The sequence below is a fragment of the Protopterus annectens genome, chromosome 2.part0 (genome assembly GCF_019279795.1).
Source record: "Protopterus annectens isolate FY-2018-M chromosome 2.part0, PAN1.0, whole genome shotgun sequence".
NCBI classification, from domain to species: domain Eukaryota; kingdom Metazoa; phylum Chordata; order Ceratodontiformes; family Protopteridae; genus Protopterus; species Protopterus annectens.
In genome coordinates this window covers 969971630-969991701 of record NC_056728.1, presented here as the reverse complement: position 1 = coordinate 969991701, position 20072 = coordinate 969971630, and the positions used below count along the sequence as shown (strand labels likewise).

The following is a 20072-nucleotide window of genomic DNA, read 5'->3' as shown; positions in this document are numbered from 1 at the left end:
ATTGTGTGTTACTATTCTATCTCTTACCAACTCAGAGGTTATATGATGTTAACAGTTGGTGTAAGGAAAATGGTCTCAAAGTAAATATGAAAAAGGTGTCATATTGTTCATTTTGGTAAAGGAAACATTTTCATGTAACATATAAGTTATGATGCTGTCATAAGAATGTGAGCACTCTTGTTCATAATTCCTTATCTTCAACAATCTTGTGTCTCCAGCAGTTTGAAAGCTTTCTGTCTGACTCATCTAATTTCCAAAGATATCTCTTCTATTTATGTATTTATTGACATTTGTTAAACTAGACAGTCTGACTGGGCACAATTACCTGCAGTCAACAGTGGCCTGGGGAGAAGGTTCCGCAGATAAAGTTGTTGCTGCAGAAACATCCAGATTCAATAATATTGGCTCTTTGCAGAAACATATACATTCAGTAGTACTAGATAGCTAAGAATTGAAAAAATATTTGTACATAGCAACTGCTATACATAAAATTAAGCAGGCAAACTTAACATATATACAGTATCTAGAAAGGAAGAAATGGAAAATTAGACAAGTGTAGGAAAGAGAAAATACTGAGAGACAGTACGCAGGGGAGATAGAAGGGCCAGGCTGTTATATGGCACTGAATATATAGATAGCATGAGTACATAGATTTAAGTAGAGTGCTTTTAAAGAGTCACAAAGTTATGAGAATTACATTTTTAAAATGATTAGAAAAAAAACTTTATTGAAGTATCAGTTGTGACACAGGTAAACTTAGATTTATATAAAAATAATCATATATTAATAAGTTCATATTGCAAACATTGTATATCATATGTATTGTTTTATACAATATAACCAAACTGACATTACATAAATTGCCCAACTCCTGCCCTCTCTTAAACCTAATTCCTCTTCTAAAACATTTTTCTGCATGCATTGATCCCACAATTTCCATTTTTTTCTACATAATTTACTCCTACCCTTTTCTAAAAATCCAACTTCCTATTTTTTTATCTCTGTTACAATAGTCACTATTTCAAGTGTAGCTTGTATATACTTTGATTTCAATTTTTTAGTAATTGCTTTTTTGGCAGCCACCAGAATTAAGATTAACAAGGTCTTAGTATATCTGGGCAATTCAGATTGTGTATCCTGGCTCCAAAAATCATTTTGTTAGTTAAATTTATTTCCCTGCATAGTATTCTTGACAGAGTACTCTCTGTGGAATTTTTTAAGTCTGCCAACACATTACACACTGAAAACATGCTCCCAGGTACTTTTTGCTTCTTCCTTATACCCTCAACATTTTTGATTCCTTTAGATGTGCAGTATTTTATATGCCCTACTAATTATGCCTTTTTTAACACCAACTGCTGCTGTATATTCAACTAAAATACAACCAGTGCTGGTCTTTCACATAGGATCCCCCTGTACCTTTCTCTTTGCCTATACGCTGATATCATTTCCTGACAGGGAAGGCAGTCTATAGCCTGCAGTCCAATTGTCTTCTTGGCCTCTTCCCATTCTATTACATTTCTATCTCCAATTCTTTGATACAAATACCTTAGTTTTTTTGCCAGTTTTCTCCCAGTAAATTCCATCCCTATTCTCTGTACACCTGACTCCAGTCATCTATATTGACAGAATCTGCTTTTTTCCTTTCCTATGTTGGCTTAATTCTTAGAATACTTTCTGCTACTTTATGAATTTAATATTCTTTATGACTCTTTAAGGATCTGCATCCAAATCCCAGTCTTCCCTTGTTTCTTGAGACCCCCCTTTCATCATCATCCCTTTCCACTTTGAATTATACGTTTTTGCTTGTTCAGTGTATAGGAGCCTTAACTGTGTAACTATAAAATACCCAGTCAAGTCAAGTAATCCCCAACCACCTTGTTCTATTGGAAGGATCAACTTATCCCACTTGACTCTTGCTGTCTTCTACTCCCAAATAAAGTCATTCAACTCTTTGTTAATTTTTGTACACTTCTCCTCTGGTTGATAAAAATAAGCGTGACTACTGTAGGGACTGAAAACATTTCCATTGCTTTCTATATCCACAAAACAGAGCTTCCAGTTCTTCAGTTCTTATATTATCTTTTGCTTAGACTCTTCCCATAAATCCTTAGCTGCCAATGTTCCAATAAACATGGGTATTGCTGCACCAGTTCATTTGGGGTACATGGCTTACACTTATTACATTTATTTTATCTTCATTAATTTTATATCAAGAAAACACTTGAAACTGTCTCAGAATGTTATACAACACCATTTACTGTTTTTATCAGGTACAAAATATCTGCAAATAAAGGCAAATTTTGATGATTACCATATCAGTTATATCATTGAATTTCTGACTCCCTTATTTTCTTTGCCAGTGGTTCTAAATATGACACAAATAAAGGGGAAACTGGACATCCCTGCCTAGCTGTTCTGTTCAAACTTATCAGAGAGAGAACTTCCCACTTTAATATTAGCCTCTGATCTTTTGTATGTCTGACAGATTAACCTTATTATTGTGTCAGGGAATGCAAATGCTTCCATTGTCCAACTCACAAAATCCCATCTTACTGTGTTGAATGTTTTCTCTGCATCAAGAACTACTAAGAACAGTGATATTTTCTTAAAATCTGCCTCGTTCTGTTAATGTTGTCAAATGTTTGCTTCTCCTCCATAAAACCACATTGACCCATATCTATCAATTTTGGCATCAGCTTTGCCATTCTTTTAGCCATTATAGACATAAACAGTTTATAATCGTAGTTTAGAAATGAAGTTGGCCTGTATGAAGCTGGATGTGATGGGTCTTTACCATTTTTAGTATGTATTACAGCCACCACAGCTTTCTTCCAGAATGTTGGCATGTCTCTTTTTAAAACACTGTTGAACAAAACCTTCCAAATCTATAATACTTTCTTCTTTCCTAGTTTCCAAACTTCCACAGGAATGCCATTTGTTCTTGGGGACTTTACTGTGGATTGGTTATACATCAACATTTTATCTTATCTCCTCTTATCCTAACTTAATAAATGGGCCTCATCTATCTCTAACCTTGGTATATTTAATTCTTCCATAAAGATTTCCATTTGTACCTTTTTTGATGTCCACATTTCTCTGATTTATACAGATTATCATAACATTTCCAAAATACTTATAATACCTTTACAGGATATGTAGTTGTTTTCCTTGTTATAGCCTCTCTACTTTCTGCTGCCTAAGTGATTGTGCAAAAAACGTTTCTGTTTTGGAGTTATTTTATATGTGTATATATATATATATATATATATAAGTTACTTAGCAGCAATTTTCTAAACTAATGCATATTCTCCAAGCAGTCCCTTATTTTCTCTTTAGCACAAGTGAGTTGCCCCCAATTCTGCAATACTTTAACATTTATCAGTCCCTGTAAATAATTCTTGTTACTCTTAACCATATCTCTTTCTTTTATTTCTACCCATATTTTTAAACTCCACTTTAATTTTATCCCACTCCCTAGCTATATTTTCTAAAGAAATTTCTATCTTCCCTAATAAGTCCTAAATAATTTCCACTGCCCATTCTTTAAATTCCTCCCAGACAGGTGGGGAAGCACTAGTGTCTCATTTTTTTATGTCATTGCCCTGCATTTTTTTGATTAGTTGTTAATGGTGTGTGATTTGAAGTAGTAATTGGATGTGTATTAAAACTTTCAATTAAATGCACATATTCCTGTGAAATGCAGTTTCTGTCTAGCCTACCCTCATTTTTGTACGTTTGGAATATTATGTAAATTCTTTCTGAAGTCTTGTTACTGAATTCACATCTTCCATGCCAAATATTTTCATAAATTTCTTCAAAAATCTAAACACTGTTGTTATATTTTTCCTTCTAGGCCCCCCAGATGCATCCTCACTCTTGCAAATCAAATCCCAGTTCCCATTTATAAATAATATTGCCTGCTGAAAGCTGAGTACTTCTCCCAGAATGTTCTTAAACTCCATTGTATCAGTCTTAGATGGAACATAAATTCATGCCATCATAATCCTCCTCCATTGCCAGTTGCCCCTTTCTACTACAAATCTATCATTATCACCCTTTTCCCCCTCTTCTGTCACTATTTGAGATATTCTAGCAATTAATATAAGTACTCCCCTTTTGCTTTTTCCCAGATATTCTGCTGAATAATGATTCTGAAATCCTTTATTTATCAAATTCACAAGCTCACTTTACAAATCTGTCTCCTGTAGCATGTGAGCTGCATTTGTTAGTATAATTCATTACTCTTTCTTTTGACACCATTCACATTCAAAGATAATATGGAAAATGTTGCCATTATGTTAAGTTATTATTCCCACCTGTCATGTGTAACAGCTTTTTTAATATGTCTAGTTTCAGCTTTTGTGTTACATGCATAGACTAATGTTTGGCAGGTTGATCTAGTATACAGTTGTTTATTTTCATATCCATTTGAACTAATATTACTTCTTACAAGACTTTTGTTTTAATGAAAACCCTGAAAAAACAAACCGTAGAACACCCCATAAATTATTAACTTAATACAAACACACAAAACAGTACATCTTCAAGTAATGAAGTTTAACCCTCCTAATAGGAACAATTGCCCCAGCTTGATGGCTACATTCACCAGCTTTAATTAACCAATAACTAAGGTTATCCATGCTAAGAAGCATGGTAAAGCTTTTTCTTCTATTTCTATTAAGCGCTGTCTGTTTTTGTTTTTTTCTTTATTCCTCTCCCAGATGTAGAAAATAACTTGAATTATTTCAGAAAAGATTATCTTTTAAGCATGGAAAGAAAAACAAATTCTGTTTGTATTGCCCTCATCAGCTAGTCTCCATAGAAACATGAAAACCAGATACTCATTTGCCTTCAGCTACAAGCTTTTCATGTCATACTGTGAACATTTATTTGCTAAAAAAAAACATTTCATTACATTCAGTGTTAATTGCTTCCACTTAAAACTTGTTGTTGGATCAAGCCAAGGGACTTAATTCACCCATTCCCCTATGCAAAAGCAAGAAAAAGCATACCAGTTTTACTTATATCATGTTCTGTATACTTTTACAACCTGTCCATCACCACAGCAACCCCAAACAAGAGGGTAAAAAGCTAAGACAGACAAAAGTTTCAGTAAAACTGCAAAAACAACCCAGCCAAGCCAGACTTTTAATTGTGTGATACCTTAAACCTCCTGTAATGGAGACCCATTGGCTACATGTTAATGACACTTTAAGGACATCAAGTGTTTCAGCTAAATGACTTCTGAATGTCCGTGACTTTTTTTTAATTACTAAGTCTTTTGGCCTTTATATTAACCTTATCAGCACAGCATGAGTGGATTGTCTGGCTATACTTCAGTTGCCTATTAATATCCCAACTAACATCTAAACCAAAAGGTAATAACCCAAGATTACAGCATATTATCCTAAAAATGATTTTGTCCAAGCTTTCGTATATTTTTACATTGTACTGCTTGCATTTTTTAAAGCAAGAAGAAAGAGAATGAGAAAGGGGTATCATTTTACTTTAGTATCACTGTAATACACAGAAATGACTCAAAATGCTTTACTATATAAATTACAGTATTTGTCATGTTTTATAACAGTACTGTTAAGAACAAAACATCTTACTTACAGTTAACTCATTCCTTTCTCGTCCCTTTTCCTTCCTTTTCCCCTCTCCTTAATGTTCTTCCAGACAATAATGGCGTGAAGTTGGACATATGCTTTGGAGTCCACTACAAGTTTAACAAAGTCAAAAACATCCAATATTTCCAGGTTTTCTTGTTCAGCTGTATTTCACAAATGTGACTAATGCTTTGTAATCACAGATTACAGTGCCATTAGCATATAGCCCATGGCACTCCATTACAGGAGGTTTAAGGTATCACACAGTGAAAACTCTGGCTTGGCTGGGTTGTTTTCAGTTTTACTGAAAATTTTGTCTGTATTAGCTTTTTCCCCTCTTGTTTGGGGTCATTAATTTCTGAACTGATGGTTTTCTTGCTGTACGCCTGGTTCTTTTACTCAACTTTTGTGTTTTTCTCTGTCTCTCAAGCATTTTCTTTTGGAGCACGTGAAAAGGGTTCACTGGCAAATTCTCTCTGAGCTTTGTTTTCAGAAAAATAATAGACAGAATCCTCTTCTGTTTGATAGTTCACAATTTTTTGGACAAACATTTGTATTTCCTCCATAGCATCTTCTGCATCAAAAAGTGACTTTGTTACTCCAGGAAAAATATTCTGAAGATAGCTGAATACAGCAGCTTGAATCTCACACCTGCCTCGAAACATTCCCTGATTACTGCAATACATTTGCTCTTCTTCTGCCTGGTGTACAGCCTTCAACTTTTTAGTACTTTGTCATTCTGCCATGTTTTGTCAGAGTCAACTCTTTCTGCTGTTAGGAGGTCTTGGCTACTTTCTTATGGCCAGGATTGGTGCATATACATGATGTGCCCTTTCAATTAACAACTCCTACTGTAGAATACCAGTCCAGTTTCCTATTTGGGCTTTCATAAAATGTATACATTCTGTTCCTACCAGTTTCTCTGGTACAGCAGGAAATCTTAGGTTTTCCCTACGTGCTCTGTCCTCTAATTCTACCATTTTTAAACATCTCTTCTTGTACAGTCTCGTACTCAGCCAGCATTTTCCTCATTTCAGCCTCTTATTTTTTCAGTTTTATTAGCTCATCTGAATATTTGTTTAAAGTTTCTTCCAGACTTTTTGAATTGATATGATCTTTCATTATTTTATTTATTTTAACTAGGTTTGAACACATTTTTTTCCTCCAGATTACTGAAAGTCATGTGTTGCACCAAAGTTGGATCTTGAACTGCTTTTTGCCAAATAGCTGCAGGATTCTTCCCATCCAGTGTTGTTGCCTCACCTTTTGTGGTTGATTTTCTTTCAGGTTCACTGAATTTCTTCTTTTCTGGCATCCAGGCAGTGTGCTTACTTGCCAGTAACTGAAATTTACCCAAAAAGGTAAATTCACTTCCTCTGTCTTCCGAGTTCTTTCCACACTATGAGAGCTGAAATTAAGCTGTTACTCAGTGTGCAACCATCTTGGAAGTCCAAGCCCAAAAAAGCATTAATTTAATATTGAAAGTTTGGAATGTGCCTAGTTGGTTCTACTTCAACTCATTCAGCCTGTGGTTTCCCTATTCCTCTGCATATTACATAGTCAATTGGTGGGCTTCTGCCATGCTTAATTTGCACTTACATGCACTTATGTTTAGATTGATTCTGTGAATTGAAAATGGCTTGAACTTAAGTGAGATGGCTTTCCAAATCTTCAAAGAATATTAGTCATCTAGTTAGGATACAGATTATCTCATATGGGGTCTAAGAATTTTCTGTGTCTACCTCTGGAATGTTGCATGGTCTCTGTGGAGACCAAAAGACAACTCTGTAATGGCAGAGCCCATCTCGTATGGAAAATGTAATTCTTAACTTAGCATCTGGGGATAGTAGGTCTAACATGGACAGAAATTTAGCATTGCCCAATTTTCCATTGAGTTTGGCCACTTGGGGCTTATGATAAGAATCAAAATTTAGATATGTTTAACTCCCTCAACTCATTGCAAAATCTTATAGACCCAACAGGTTTAGAGGCCAATGCAAGCAGGCTATTCCAGTCATTTTAGCATAGGGTTGCCACCTTTCATTGTGGCTAAAACTGGAGTAAGGCCTCACCCCTTGCACCTCCTATAACCCCGCCCATCTTCCCCTCCCACCCACATTTCACCCATTTTGTGACATCATCATCATATCAGATGAGAAGGAACACCCTCTTTCCATTCCTGATTATTTCTTTCTGCAGATTTATTATGCTTTCCTGTAAAAATAGTAAGTCTTCTCATTTAACAAACTCTGATAGCCTATTTCCTTTTTTTTAAACAGAATACTAGAGGTTGTACAGTGTTTTCTGGACTACCAGATAATTGGTTTGATTTTCAGAGAGTCTGGAAAAAAAAGGATAACTGGTAGCGCTACTTTATGATTCTATTTTAACCCTAAGTTTAAGCATTTTTCCTTAATTTCTTCCCTTACAGTTTGGTGTTGGGCCTCTGGTATCTGGTATGGTCTTATGATGACTTTTTCACCAGGCTTGTTTTCTCTGTTGTGCTGGATTATGCAAGGCAAGCCGTTGTGTCTTTATTGCAGAGTATAAACTTTTTAATGTTTTGTCCCTGAAACACTAATAGTAAGTATGTTTGCTGGACAGATTAAGGTTTTCACAGCATGTGCTGTTTGACTTGGGACATGGTATGGTAATCTTGACCTCTTCAGTAAACATAGTTACTACAGAAAAGTTAGTTACTTTTCAAAGTTTCAGAATATTTATACAGCACATTGGCTTTGGCTTCTTTTGTCCTGGTTGTCTCACTTTATAATATTCATCATTTACTTTATCAACAATTTCAGAATGTGTTTGCCACTATTCAACCAAAAAAATGCTGCTTTACATTTACATTCCTTTGTTAAATACCCTGTATTCTTTTACAGGTATGCACCCCTTTTGATGAATGATCAACTCTGTCTCTCCTGGGATCCCTGCTGTTTGGCATCTACTTCTCAGAGGTCCAGGCAAAGACAAAAGGCCTGTGGCTGACCAAGTTTGTGGACAACTGTAAGTTGGGTGCTGTTATTGACTCCCTAATGATGTTAACATACAGCAAGAGGGTTTCACAGCAACAAATGACTGGTGCCAAGGTCATGGCCTTAAGTTAAATGCAAAAAAAAAAAAAAATGTATTATCATACTATTCAGCAAAAACATGGCCCCTACTGATTATTACATCAACAGCAACCCCCCAAGCACACAACCTGTGGTGAGAGACCTTGGGTGCACAAGTTGACAGCAATCTCACATTCAACCATCCAGTAGTGGCAGTGGTCAGAAAAGCATTTTCTTGGTTCATCTCATAAGTAAAGGGATTGCATCCAGAAAAAAGGAGGTTATTACCTCTCTGTACTCCTCCCTCATTATGCCAGTAATTGAGTATAATGCCCCATTTGGTATGTACCTTTCCAAACACCTGCACCAACTGGAAAGGCCACAGAAATACCTCACAAAGAGAATGCATGGCCTCCAACACCTGTCCTATGCAGACAGACTCAAATCACTATCACTCTACTCTGTATCGTACAGATTGCTCAGAGGTGATCTGTGTCTTGCCTACAAGGCAATCTCGGACCCTGCCCTACTACAGATGCTCCATATCCATAAGTCTAACTTCTCACGCATTACCCACTTGAAAGGCCTAAATCTAATGTACGACATCAACAAAACCTGCTGGAGAGGCGGGTTTGTCTCCCAGAAGCTGCTCTGTCTCTGGAATAGACTTCCCATACACATCAAACTGAGTAACTCGCTTGACCCTCTTCAAGTGCAACCCTGATGAGTGGATGGGAAATCACAAATTTGTCCCAGGGATTCTACCTGTATCCCTCATTGACAGGGGTGACAGGTAATGACTGAGGTTTCTTTTTTTGGGGGGTAAACTCTTGGCTAGGTTTGTAAGGGCCCCAGGTCCGTTAGTCTAGTAAACCTCCTATGAACCTATGAACTCTCATGGGGTGTGACTCTCTTAAGAATTGACATTCGTTCACTAATGTCAGGCACCCACAAAAGCAGCAGCAACTACAAGCAGTGCTACTTAACAGGCCAACTTACACATTCAGCATTTAATGTGGTCTTCCTCTAATCTTTTGATTATATAACTTGTGTAAAAGACAGTAATACTTTACATCCACTTTAGTGATGTGGGTGTTATACTTAGTTACCAGTGGTGGTGAGGCTATCTTTGCAGCTTGTTTTAAGTAACCCAGTATTTTCCTTGGAAGACTTAACTTGTTTCTAATCATAAATTAATGTTTTAGTTTAACTTCTAAATGGATAGGCAAGCACTCTCCCACAGACACACTGTAGTGTGTTCTGTTTGCAGAAGTTGCCCCTGCATGTTAATACTTTTTGAAAATTAGTAATTTTTTTAGCAGTGTTAATCATCTTGGTATAAGCAGGAAAACTCTCACGTTACTGCTTAGCTCCTTGAAGCCAGTTGACTGACTACTTCAGTATGCGTATGTGAACTGTCATTCCTCTCCCATACCAATTTCCCCAGTATTTCCAAACCTAACAAATCCATTGGTAAGATACACTATGAATACTCAAGTCACTTCTGCCTGGAACAACCTTCCTCTACATATACGCACACTTGATAATACCCACAGTTTTAATATAGCAGTAATGAATTCCTGCATACCTCTTGGATCTGGTCCTGCAAAGACCCCCACTTGAACATCTTCCCCTTTGCCTCTCTCTCTTTCGGCTTAGCCTCCCTTTTCTTTTCTACCTCATCTCCATATTCAACTCTAATCTCTAATATTTCTTCCTGATCCACTATTCTCTTCCTTTCAAACAGCTAGTTTCCCCCCCTTCATTCTTCCTTCACCACTAACTTCCCTCCAATCTCCGCCTCAGCTACTCCTCAAGTTCCTTACTCCTCCTAATGCACTTTAATACAGTGACTGTCCTGCTGAACTCTCCAAACTCAAATTTGTCTTAATCCTTTTACTTTTAAATATTAGTGTAAAATACTTAAGATTTACTAAAAATGTCTTTTTGTTTTTGTAACACTTTAGTCACTCTTTATAAAGTTTAATCACACTTTTCCTTAAGTTTTTGTATTTATCACTGTATTGCTAAATTTTGTAATGGAGCCTTTCTCCTCGGGTCTCTGCTGAAAAAGATGCCCAGTCAGACCAACCCATTTAACAAATGTCAAATAAATAAATAAATACATCCAGGTCATCTAATTTTTTCATTCCATTTGCTCCTTCCCTAAAACACCACATTGCCAGCACTCCTTAAAGAAACCACAATACAAACTGTCATCGGCAGAAGCACACCAACTTCACCATCATCATACTCACATGAGATACTTAAACAATCTACCCTGCTTATATTCTTCCTGGTTTTACTGATATCTTCCAAAGTTGTAGGGATAGCTTTTGACTGCCCTTATCACTGCTTGGGACTCCTCTAAGCTTCCTTTTTCATTTTAGGTTAATGGGCCTGAAACTCCTGCTCCTGCAGCTGCTTCCCATTACCTTCGAGCCTGACTCAAGAGTTGGGAATTAGACACACTGGTTCCTAGGCTCAGCAGCCACTACTCTGCCCAAAAGTCTTTTTCATACTTAGTTTGACAACACTGTATGTGAGCAACTTCCTTTATATTGACACTTAAGTAAACTTAAATGCCTCTTTGCTTGATTAACCTAATGTCGTAAGTGTGATATGAATATGCAGTATATCACCAAACCATCATTGGTGAATCACCTGCAGATGCAAGACAAAGTTCCAAATACAATGGCATTTTCAAAATTTTTTTTTATTTATTTATTGTCATTTGTTTACTAGGTAAGTCCCACTAGATCATTTTAATCATTTTCAGCAGAAGCCCAGGGAGAAAATCTCCACAAAGAAAAGAACAGAAAATACATATACATGAGTGAAACCTGACATATTACAATGTACTTTAAATTCTTAGATTAATGCAAATATTAATGCACACATGACATGGAGTAATGCACATATGCCATCATTAAAACAAGATAAATATAACATGTTGCACTGAAACATGTTATAAGTGCATGTGTTCATAGGTGCTCACTGGGCTAATGACCACAAGGGCTGTCTTAAGCCTAGCCATGCATCCCAAATCTCTGACAAGTTCTGATACCCTTGGTAAGTGGCTTGGGAAATTAAACATTTACAAGCAGGGGCTTGGGAGATGAACCATTTACAGGCTGCTAGTGTCCATTAAAGACATAGGTGCCATACCAGGTTCCTGTTCTCCATCCAGCTGTCCAAGTTGCACTTCAGTTGGGTAAGGGAGCAACTCTGATTCTCATAGATGGGCAGCCTGTTCCAGAGTTGGGGTAGTCTGTGGGATACATACCTTTCTATCTAGCAAGTCCTTTTTATATCACAGGCAAGGTTTAAGTCTAAAGAATGGATAATCCTCATGCTGTTTGTTTTGTGGATATGCAGGAGGTCCATCAGAGTGGGATCTGACAATGCCTTGTATGCCAGGCATAGATCTTCCCTCAACAGCCTGTAGAAGACAATACAGAGATAGGGCCTTGAGGTGGTCTGCATTGGACATGTTACTTACACCCTGTATTTTTTAGTGAGGAATCTCTGTGGATGTTCCAGTTGTATGGATGCCTGGTTAGGTAGATATCAAAGGGGGCATTGTACAAATTTATAGGTCTGATGAATGCCAAGTACAGTGAAACAATGACTTCCTTGGACCTAGATGCCATACCTTTGTTTATAAGTTGCACAACATAGAATTAATTCCTCACTATTGTAGACACGTGATGGTTAAATGCTAGATTATTGTCTGTGTGTCGCCAAGTCCTTAACTACTGGGTCAACTCTTAGAGGTGTCTTGTCAGTATGATAGTAATCCAGAGTGGATGACCTCCCGAAGGATGTTATTATGTATTCCTTGGCATTTGGTTTTAGTCCATGGCTCTGACACCAGTTGTTTGTTTGTGTTAGCTCTTCCTGCATTACATTTGTGTCATCTGCAAATTTAGTCAAGCAGAGGCTATTGACATTGGCCTTGACTTCAGAGAAGTAAATGCCAAAAAGGAGCAGTCCCGGAACCAATCCCTGAGGGACTCCACTTGTGACTGGCTTCTTTGTAGATGTGGACTCTCCAATTGTAACTTTCTGGATCCTGTCTGTGAGCCAGATGGCTATCCACCGGGTCACATAAGGGTTTGTACCTAGCTTCTTGATTTTGTCAACAATGCCCAAGCAAAAAGCACTGCTTCCATGGGACCAGATGGCGTCCCAGGTTGCGTCCTACATGAACTCCAAGAGGAACTAATCCCTCAAATAAAACAGCTATACAATCTCAGCCTCACTACAGGATATGTGCCCACAGAATGGCATACAGCAACAGTGGTCCCACTCCACAAAGGTGCAGCCTCTACGGACCCTGGAAACTATCGCCCCATAAGCCTGACTAGCTTAGTCTGCAAAGCTATGGAGAGGATCATCATGGAGCTCATAAACAAAGACATTGGGGACCTACAGACACTAGATCCTACCCAGTTCGGCTTTGTCAAGGGCAGATCCTGCCTGTTGAACCTGGTTGACTTCTTCAAAACAGTCACCAAAGCCATAGATGAAGGGAAGATAGTCCACACAGCCTATCTGGACCTGGCAAAGGCATTTGACACAATATCCCACTCGGGCATCATAGATAAGCTATCCAGCTTAAATATAAACTCCTATGTCACAAGATGGGTCACAAACTGGCTCAAAGACAGAACCCACAGAGTGAGAGTTGCTGGAGCCATGTCAGACTCGAAACCGGTCACAAGTGGTGTCCCGCAGGGTTTTGTCCTGGGACCACTCTTGTTCGGTATATACTTTTCCGAGGTACAGGCAAACGTGGGAGGACTATGGCTCACCAAGTTCGCAGATGACTGCAAACTGGGCGCCATAATCGACTCTCCAGCTGACACAAACATCCTTCAAAAAGGTCTCACAGAGACAGATAACTGGTGCCAGCGCCATGGTTTAAAGCTAAATGCCAAAAAATGTATAGTCATACCCTTTGGCAAAAACAATGTGCCCACAAATTACCACATAGGCGGAAACTCATTAAGTACAGAGAAAGTTATTAGGGACCTGGGGACCCAAGTTGATAGCAACTTTGAAAACCACATTGCCAAAGTGGTTAGAAAGACCTTCTACATAGCCCACCTCATCACAAAGGATTTCACATCTAGATCAAGAGAGGTAATCGTGCCCCTTTATTCATCCCTCATCAGGCCCATCATAGAATACAATGCCCCTTTTGGGATGTACCTTACCCGACACCTGCAGCAATTAGAAAGACTGCAAAAGTATCTCACCAAGAGGATCAAGGGTCTCAAACAGATGCCATATGCTGCTCGGTTAAAAAAACTCCAGCTCTACTCAGTTGCATACTGCCTACTTCAAGGCGATCTATGCCTGACATGCAAAGCTATGTCAAATCCAGAATTAATGGACATGCTCCACCTCAGTAAATCTAAATCCCTTAGAGCCACACGCTCGAGGGACTTGAACTTCAGCACAGAAATAAATAGAACTTGCTGGAGGGACAAGTTCATAACCCAGAGGCTCCCTTCACTCTGGAATAGAATTCTAGTTCATGTGAGGCAGAGCACCTCACTGAATCTCTTCAAGAAGAATCTCGATAGGTGGATGGGGGATCGTAGGTTTGTCCCAGGGATTACTCCCGTGTCACTATTAGACAGAGGCACAGTAAACTAAACCTTAAAAAGGGCACAGTATACTCAAATCAAGGGGTGGTGTAAGCCATACAGAATCGGGCTAGGCTTATAATTGCCCCAGGGTAGATAGCGTAGTATGAACCTATGAACCTATATCATACAAGTTTGTTTGAGAATGAACTGATTGTCAGTAAACATGAGGCAATTTCTACATTGCCTCAGGATGCCAATATCCATCAAGCTGGTAACAGAGATAGTGGGAAAGTTTATATCCATGGCAACAGACCCTATTTATTGATTAGACAATTGGGCTGAGAATATAAAGCAATGTCAGGAGTATTTGGTTTGTATCCCTGGGGTCAGTGCTTGTCACTGCAGACTAGTTGTCCTGTATGCAGCTAGGTATTACTGAAATTTCAAGGGTCTATATCATATGTTCGAACTTTTATAACTTCGAACATTAAAATATCGAATTTAAATGTTCGAAGTTATAAAACTTTAAACATATGTAAAAAAAAAAAAAACCCAAAACTAATGGCTGTAGGTAGGGGGCCAAGTCTCCCTGCACCCACCACACCCCCCGCTGTTTAAATATACCAACTCCGAGGGAAATCTTCCCTTTACCGCACTATAGTGCTGTCTCAGAGTTGGTATATTTAAAGAGCGGAGGGTGTGGGGGATACAGGGGGGCTTGCCCCCCTTCCTACACTAGTCAGGTAAGTTCTGTTTTTTTTTTTTTTTTATTATATGTTCAATGTTTGAACCTTTGAACATTTAAATTCAAACTTCAAACATATAATATAGACCCAAATTTCAATTGTGCTTTTACAAGACAAATGTCACTCAAAGTGTCTCTGTCTCTACAGGGCACTGAAAAACACTTGATAGTAAACTAATAAGCAGACCCTAATACATTTTGGATAAATAAAGCAGTACTTCCTGAGAAGAAAGAATTAGCTTGTCAAGAAAGATGAAAAGAGGGAAGTTGCATCAATGGCTACTGCCTGGCTGCTACTAATGCTGGTCTCACCATAGCTTCACTCTGCTGGGATACAATGCTCCTTTGCTTCTTCTGTCACCAGAAGCAAAACATTAGCATGAATCCCAAGATGAGAAGCATGCCACAGCCTGTTTGGTGAGCGAAAGTCTTGCCGCAGAAGGTGCAGGGGTCTGTAGGCTTGCTGTAGCCTTTTCCTGGTAGATGCCTTGAATAGTAACCAGACCAGTCAGGAACGTCAAGCACAGAAGCTCACTAACCAATCAGAAGCAGTCAGGAGTCAATATACTCTGATGTTCTTCGTGTTTCACTGTTGCAGTCATCACACTTGGGTTATCTGCTTTACAGGTAGCCCTCAGTCGGCCTGAAAACCAGAGTCTTGGGATTTCTGCATCAGATGTTGTCGCCTCTTCCATAAAGTCAGGTCGTCAGGGGTATAAAACATGCAGCCAACGCCATTACATCAGCTTTTCTTGCCGCGTGGGAGCCCAAAGCAGAAGCAGTTTCTCAAGTGCCAGTTGGCCGCTTCCTGAAATTTTCATTTTTCAAATTTCAAACCTGAAGTCTTCCTTTTTTCTTGCTCTAACCGATGTCAGAAAAAGTTAACAATTGTCTTGACTGTGGAAAGCTAGTACCTCACAGAGATTTTCATTCTTACTGCGTCATCTGTTTAGGCCCGGACCACGACGGTCCTCCTGTAGGTTTTGTGCCTTGTTTAATGCCCCAAACTATTCATCATTGGGCTATCTTTGTCACTAAATTCTTTCGCTCTCATTTTCCATTTTCTGAAATGGCTTCCATAAGCCTTCCAACTGTCAATCTTCTGAAAAAACGTAAGGATAAAGACAGAGACAGACTGCATAGGTCCAAAACTGCCGACGACTCTTCCGTTAAGCTAGTCGCCAGTTCGCCGGTACTCAGTGAGGCGCTTTCATAGCCCCTGATACCTGCTTCTACAGATTCGCAGGCCTCTGCTGAGACCCATTCAAAGTCCAGTATGCCGCAAGATGTTTCTTCGACTGTAGAACCTGTGGATGTCTCTACCTTGGATGGGTCCGGAGCTGCTGTGCAGGCACCGGCTTCCGAGGGTGTATTCCGACCTTCCGATGTTCGCATTAAACCGACAGCTTCATTTTTGACTAAATATACAGGGTTTCGCAGGCCCAGAGTTTGCACTACGCCTAGAAAACCGATGACCAAAGTGCATGCTCAAGCTCCCTTGCCACAGAAACAAATGTTTAGAATGGCTGAAGACCTTATAACTTTAATTAGGGGAAGCCAGCCTTCCCTCTCTAAAAGACAAAGAATTGATTTTCCTTCTGATTCTACAGACCATGAGTCTGATGACTGTGATCTCTCTGATTACCAGGGCATACCCTTATCTACCTATGAGGATTCAGATGCAGAGGATTCCATGCCCTCTGCCTCCCCTCCAGAGGACTTTTCTTTTGGTGAAACCTTGATACTTTAAGAGAGCATTTCCACTGGGAATGCCAGGACTACCCTCAGTCCAAAAATAGACTCCTAGAATTTTTAGACTTGCCTCAGCACAGGGCGCTAGCTATACCACCTGTCCTGGACATTGTAGATGATGTCTTCATGGACTCCAGTCTTACTCCTGATACTTTACCACCAGCTCCTAGAAAGCCTGACAGGTACTACAGAGTACCTGACTCTCACAAATTTCTCTTTAAGAATCCCACTGCAGATCCAGAGACTATTTCCCAGGGATCTAAAGGCATTAAGACTACTACAGCCAAAAACCCAACCCATTTGGACAGGGATTCTAGAGTTTTAGACAGATGGGGTAAGAAGGTATATACCTCTGCAACTCTTGCCATAAGGGCTTTGACTTTTCAGTTTCACATGTTGAAGTACCAGCAGCATATTATGGAACTAATTAAACAAAAAATGTTGTTGCTTCCAGATTGTACAGAAAATAAAGATTTACAACATTTAATGCATTCTGCAAACCAGGTTAGTAAACATACTTTGCAGTATGGTTTTGATGCTTAGAAGCATCTTGCAGGGCTGCTGTCACTGGGTCTGTACTGAGAAGGCATGCTTGGCTGTGAAGGAGCAAATCTTGCCAGACCATGTCAAAGCGAAATTACTAGATGCTCCATTAAACCAGGAAAGGTTGTTTGGCACAAAAGCAGAAGTAGTTCTTAAAAAGATGGAAGAAAAAGCTAACTCTCTGCAAACTGTTAAAAGATTTCTTACAGGTGCAGCCACCTAGATTCAGTAGGCATTGGCCTTCTAAAAACTGGTCCTTTCCAGTCCCTCCCAGGCATTCTCAGTCCAAACCCAGGGGCAACAGGCCACCAAGACTACAGTCTAAGGTTTTGCAGAGATCTAAACAATGGTGTGCTCCCTCCTCTAAAACAGGGAGTGGTAAGCCACCCCCTTATGGTAAAAGTTCACAATGACTTGTCTATCTTCCTTTCCAGCAGAGCCCAAGTACTTGCACCACTAGGAGGTAAACTTGCCCTGCATGCACAAAACTGGATGTCCATTACCCAGGACCAATGGGTCCTAAACATTGTATCCCAGGGATACATATTCTACTTCCACTCACTGCCAACCCCAAGCAGGTTGCCAGACCTTCCTCCAAACCAGTGGGCAGAGGCTCAAAAGAAAGTACTTTCTCTTCTCAGTATCAGGGCTATTCAACCTGTGTCAATAGAGCAAAGGGGACAGGGTTTCTAATCCAGACTATTCCTGGTACCCAAAAAAGAGGGCTCTTGGTGCTGTATCCTAGATCTGTCAATTCTCAACACCTTCCTGGTGGTCCCAAAATTCAAAATGTTGACTCTGCAACAGCTTCTTCCTATGCTAGCCAAGGATGCCTGGCTAGTCACACTAGACTTAAAAGAAGCTTATTTGCACATCCCCATAAGGGAATCTTGCAGGAAATATCTACGTTTCAGGGTGGTTCTCTGCACTTCCCTTTGGCTTCTCTACTGCACCCAGGGTATTCACAAAGTGCCTGGCTCCAGCCATTGCATACTGCAGGCAGAGAAGTATTCAAATTTACCTATAATTGGACGATTGCCTGATTCAGGCGGACAGTCAGGAATTGCTACTTCAGTGCCTGGCATTTGTAAAGAGACTTGTAACTTCTCTGGGGTACACCATCAATGAAAAGAAATCACAACTGATGCCCAACCAAAAGATTGTATTCCTGGGCACAAGCTTAAACACAACTTCCCAGATGGCATTCCTCACTACAGAAAAACAGGCTTATTTGACAAACTACTTCAAACTAATAAGTTCATAAGTAGGTACTAGGCTATCAGCCCAAGGGCCTACGTAAGCCTAGCCAACAAGGTTCCCTGGCGTACGCCACCCAAGAAAGCTATTTTCCTGTGCCACTGTCGAGCAGAGACACAGAAGTGATCCCCGGGGTGTATTTCCTATTTCCCATCCACTCATCAAGATTTTTCTTGAAGAGTGCTAATGAAGAACTTTGCTTGACGTAGATGGGTAGCTTGTTCTAGAGTATGGGAAGTCTCTGGGACAGGAATCTATCCCTCCAGCATGTCCTGTTTATTGTGGTGACAAGGCTTAGGTCCCTAGAGCATGTAGCTTGGAGGGATTGGGATTTCTTTAGGTTTAGCATGTCCAGCAGCTCTGGGTTTGACATAGCTTTATATGTTAGAGATCACCCCGGAGTAGGCGATATGCTACAGAGTAAAGCTGGAGATGTGAAGTTGTTCATTCACGCCATTCATTCATCACTGATGGGTTTGGAGCCGATACTTGGCTCTGACATGGCCTACTAGCAAGCTGAAAGTTCTCCAGTAACTCGAGACCCCACCCCTTATCCCACAATGCACTGTTGGAATTACCTCAGATCTAGTTTGCCTCAGCACGGATCTCCTGATTTCCAGATTTGCTTGAGACTTTATTGGGAGTTTTTCAACTTTCAGCAAGTTATATTTTTCAATTTTGATATAGCCTTGATCTATTTTTTAATAGCAGATATTACTAACTAGTTTTTCCTGTGTTCATACCCCTTTCCTCAGTATAATCTATCTTTGCCTTTGGCCCTTTGGCCTTAGGATCCCTTCTTTAGTTATTAGTCAGTGTTCCCTGTTGGAACTATTGTTATTGGATTACTTACTCCTGTTTATATTTGTATAGTAGTCAGTTGCCCCTTTTGGCTGTGTGTGTGTTTGTGTGAGTTAGTTAAAATAGCTAATAGTTAAATAGTGTGTTTCAGTTCTGGAAATGTCTAAAGAAAAAGACAAATATCCAAAGTCTGGGTTTAAAAAATGCCCAGACTGCGGACAGAAAATGTCAGTCATGGATGCCCATGTGCAGTGTGTTTACTGTTTGGGTGAGGTGCATCTGCAAGAGTCTTGCAGTATCTGTCACTCCTTTTCCACCAGAATGCTAGCAGAAAGGAAGAGGAAGTTGATTGATAGGGGTATCATCAAACACCCTTTTTTGAAGCATTGTCTGACCAAGATGGAGCCAGTAAATCATCTAAATCTTCCTCTGATTCTAGGTCCAAAAAAGGAAAAAGGTCAGAAAGTGTGCTGACTACGCCTCCACTATCTTCGGAGCAAAGGAGCAAACAGTCTGTTCTTTTCAGGAACAGGTGACTGCACTGGAACCGGTTGCCGAAAAACCTCCATCCATATTGCTCCATTTGGATCCATCTGTTCACTCTTCCAGGTCCTCTGTCAGCTTATCTGATCTGGATGTGGACTGGCTGGTTCAGAAACTCTTAAAGGCACAAGGCCTAGTTAAACTGCTGTCAGCTCAGATCCAA

At 39.6% G+C, this 20072-nt stretch overlaps 1 protein-coding gene across 1 annotated transcript in view; it reads left to right on the top strand.

The window, feature by feature from the left end:
* LOC122792799 (extracellular matrix organizing protein FRAS1-like) overlaps positions 1–20072 on the top strand; it is a 4352848-nt gene that overhangs the window by 2800980 nt on the left and 1531796 nt on the right. The gene's annotated exons all lie outside the window — the stretch shown is intronic.